The sequence below is a fragment of the Ornithorhynchus anatinus genome, chromosome 1 (genome assembly GCF_004115215.2).
Source record: "Ornithorhynchus anatinus isolate Pmale09 chromosome 1, mOrnAna1.pri.v4, whole genome shotgun sequence".
Taxonomy (NCBI): Eukaryota; Metazoa; Chordata; class Mammalia; order Monotremata; family Ornithorhynchidae; genus Ornithorhynchus; species Ornithorhynchus anatinus.
Genome location: NC_041728.1, coordinates 13,521,215 through 13,524,938, shown reverse-complemented (window position 1 = coordinate 13,524,938; position 3,724 = coordinate 13,521,215). Strand labels below are relative to the sequence as shown.

The following is a 3,724-nucleotide window of genomic DNA, read 5'->3' as shown; positions in this document are numbered from 1 at the left end:
GCGCTGAGGTAGATACAGGCTAATCAGGTTGGACACAATGAGTGTTCCACATGGGGATCACAATCTTAATCCCCATTAAATGGATGAGGTAACAGAGGCACTGAGAAATTAAGTGACTTTCCCAAGGTCACACAATAGGCAAATGGTGGAGGCAGGATTAGAACCCAGGTCCTTCTGACTCCCAGGCCCCATGCTCTATCCATTAGGTTATGTTACCACTTACCTGCTCTGTGACCTTGTTCAAGTCACTTAAACTTCTCTTTGCCTTAGTTTCTTCATCTTTAAATGGGGATAAAATATCCGTTCTCCAATCCTCTTAGACTATAAGCCCCAAGAGGGCCTGTGGCTGACCTGATTATCTTGTGCTCACCACAATTTTAGTATTATTATTCTCTAGAGTGTAAGCTCCTAGTGGGCAGAGAACATAACTATTAACTGTATTATCAACTGTATATATTTTCGTTACCCTATTTATTTTGTTAATGAATTGTACATCGCCTTGATTCTATTTAGTTGCCATTGTTTTTACGAGATGTTCTTCCCCTTGACGCTGTTTATTGCCATCGTTCTTGTCTGTCCGTCTCCCCCGATTAGACTGTAAGCCCGTCAAACGGCAGGGACTGTCTCTATCTGTTGCCGACTTGTTCATCCCAAGCGCTTAGTACAGTGCTCTGCACATAGTAAGCGCTCAATAAATACTATTGAATGAATGAATGAATGAATTAACTGCTGTACTGACTCTTCCAAATGCTTAGTACAGTATTCTACACAGAGAACGTGCTCAATAAATGCCATTAATTGATAGTATTATTATTGCTACTGTTAACATTATTTTCTTTGAGTAAATGAAATAGAAAAGGCAATATCATGGTGGGAATATAAATCCCTGGAAGTCAAATGTTCAGAATGTTTATTCTTAAAGCATAAGGGGTGAGTCGATACAGCATGAGGTATGTAAGGTAGAAACTAGGATGCTATTTTGCAATGCAAATGCATTACATCATGTCAAATATTATTTATTAAACACCTCCAGACAGAAGATGGAATGTCATGAATGCCCTATGTCACAGTGCATAGATATGGGATGGCAAACGAGCTCTTATGGTCAATTGGTCCAGAACTTCTGAGCACTTGCAGTTCCTTAGAGAATTTGTAGATCAGAGGTGCAACCCAAAGACTCAAACTTTGAGGTGTCCCTAAGCCCTGAGGCAACTCTAAATTCTCAAAGCCTACCTCAGGCTTATATTACTTCCCAAGCGCTTAGTACAGTTCTCTGTACACAGTAAGCACTCAATAAATATGTTTGTATGAATGAATATAGGTTTGAACCTAGTTCTCTCAGGAGAGTGGTTCCTCTTAGCTCCAATCAGTACTGGACTTCCCGAAGTTGGGCTGGTTCCCACCAGGTTTTTAGGCTAAATGATAATAATAATAATGTTGGTATTTGTTAAGCACTTACTATGTGCTGAGCACTGTTCTGAGCACTGGAGTAGATGCAAGGTAATCAGGTTGTCCCACGTGAGGCTCACATACTCAATCTCCATTTTAAATTTAAATTTAAAGTTTTCCTTCAACTGTAAAATGGGGATTAAATACTGGTTCTCCCTCCTACTTTAGACTGAGCCCCACGTGGGACAGGGACTGTGTCTGACCTGAGTAACGTGTACTGAGCACTTAGACCAGTGTTTGACATATAATAATTGTGTAACAAATACATGTCTTAAGCACATTCCTGGAACAGCTCCACATCCTGGGTGTACAAAAAATACCCTCTGGTGGCTCTAGAGCCCTCACTAGACTAGATCTCCTGAGAATCTGGAAACATAGTGGATCTCAGGAGTGTGAGTTGGGGTTAGTGCCGGGTTGATGTAGAGACTCTTCTGGGACTCTTCATTGTGGCAAATCCACAGAAAGACACTGAGTATCCTGGAGCAGGACAATTTGTTTTACGATATACCTTCACGTTGTAATGTTCACTATTTTCTGCTTGTTAAAATAAAGCAAGGAGCCAGATGGAGTAACACATAAATGGTTCTGTTATTTTTGATTATTGTGCAGTCTACCATTTTATGCCCCTCTCAGGGTCACACCTGGAGAGTTTCCAGTCCTCTACCAGTCTCAGCTACTGGAGGGAGAGTCAAGCAGAGGCCTGTCCATTCCATTCCTAGCTTGGCCAGTGGCTAGCGAGTGGACGGCAATCTGCTACAACTCAAAACCTACCCATGCTGGGCAGCAGCGGCACTGGAGAGAATGGAGGGTGGAGACTCAAGTTTACCACACGGAAGGCGGCAGTGGTAAACCACTTCTGTATTTTTACCAAGAAAACTCTATGGATCCACTACCAGAGCGATTGCAGATGGAGAGCAGGGCGTTTTGGGAGAGATGTGTCCGTGGTGTTGCTATGGGTCAGAAACTATTTGACTGCGTAAGACAAGACCATTTTATAAATAGCTGTCCTTTATGCTCCAAGACAGCATTGCTAAAAGATATTTAGCAGTGGAAGTGGTTGTTGAAAAGACCAATGCATGAACAAAAGTAATAAACACACTGTGTGCACATTCTGTACTATCTGCCCATAAAAATAACTGCTCATCCATTGTACTTACTGTTTTCACTGCCTGGTTTTGTTTTGGCTCCCACCTCTTAGTAACATGGTGGTCTTCAAGTTTCTCCTTTAAGAGAGAACTTCAGTATTACTTACGCTTATCGCATGAGACCGTGGATTGCCAACAATCTTTACTTATGCTAACATATTTGATGTTGTAAATTTGTGGTGTCTTTGTAACTTTTATCTTCGCTTCTTATAGTTACCCCTCTAGACTGTAAGTTTCTTGTGGGCAGCTATTGTGCCTACCGACTGTTATATTATACTTTCCTAAGTGTCCAGTAGAGTGGTCTGCACACAGTAAGTGCTCCATAAATATGATGATTTTATCGACTGATTACCCCATGCCGGTCTACCGTACATAGCTGTTTACTTCTCACATACCCTTGCCCTAAATCACTCCACTCGGGCCCCTACCTGACCCAAGATGAGGTCTTACTTGGTAAATGAAAATGTGATCCTTTCTTCTCTAGCACCACTAAATTCAGAGCAGAGGGTGAGTTAAAAGTAAGCAGCACCTACCCCCAAGTCCTGTGGTTCCATAACAGGTATTTTGCTCATTTTACATCTGGTAAAGATCATATTGCCTCAAACCTGGAACTTTCCAACTGAATTTAGAAGAATGCTCTCCAAGTGTATAATTACGGTCTTGCTGTTGCTTCCCATATCCCTCTTCTTCCTGGTGACCCTCAACCAACTCTGCTGGGGCCTTGTCGTGATCTAAATTCACAATCCAACTTAAGTCTCCAGAGTCTGGCTGAAATGAACGCTGGCTAGGATCATGACAGTAATGTGATGGGGTGAAATTCCATGATAGTTTCTGCATTCAGCCTCCCCTCTCTTTCCCCCTCTATTCATTCAATAGTATTTATTGAGGGCTTACTATGTGCAGAGCACTGTACTAAGTGCTTGGGATGAACAAGTCGGCAACAGATAGAGACAGTCCCTGCCGTTTGATGGGCTTACAGTCTAATCGACGGGCTTACAGTCTAATCGACTGTAAGTTCTCTGTGGGCAGGGAATTATGTTGTATTGTACCTAATGCTTAGTGCAAGTGTTTAGTACAGTAAAGGCTCAATAAATATCACTGATTGATTGATTTTTGAAGATGATGATGAT

At 41.9% G+C, this 3,724-nt stretch overlaps 1 non-coding gene across 1 annotated transcript; it reads left to right on the top strand.

Moving 5' to 3' along the window:
* Positions 1 to 2,072: 2,072 nt before the first annotated feature.
* LOC114815571 lies at positions 2,073 to 2,210 on the top strand. The gene has a single exon (XR_003763366.1). It is a non-coding gene; the product is annotated as a small nucleolar RNA SNORA7 (small nucleolar RNA).
* The last annotated feature ends 1,514 nt before the right edge of the window (positions 2,211 to 3,724 follow it).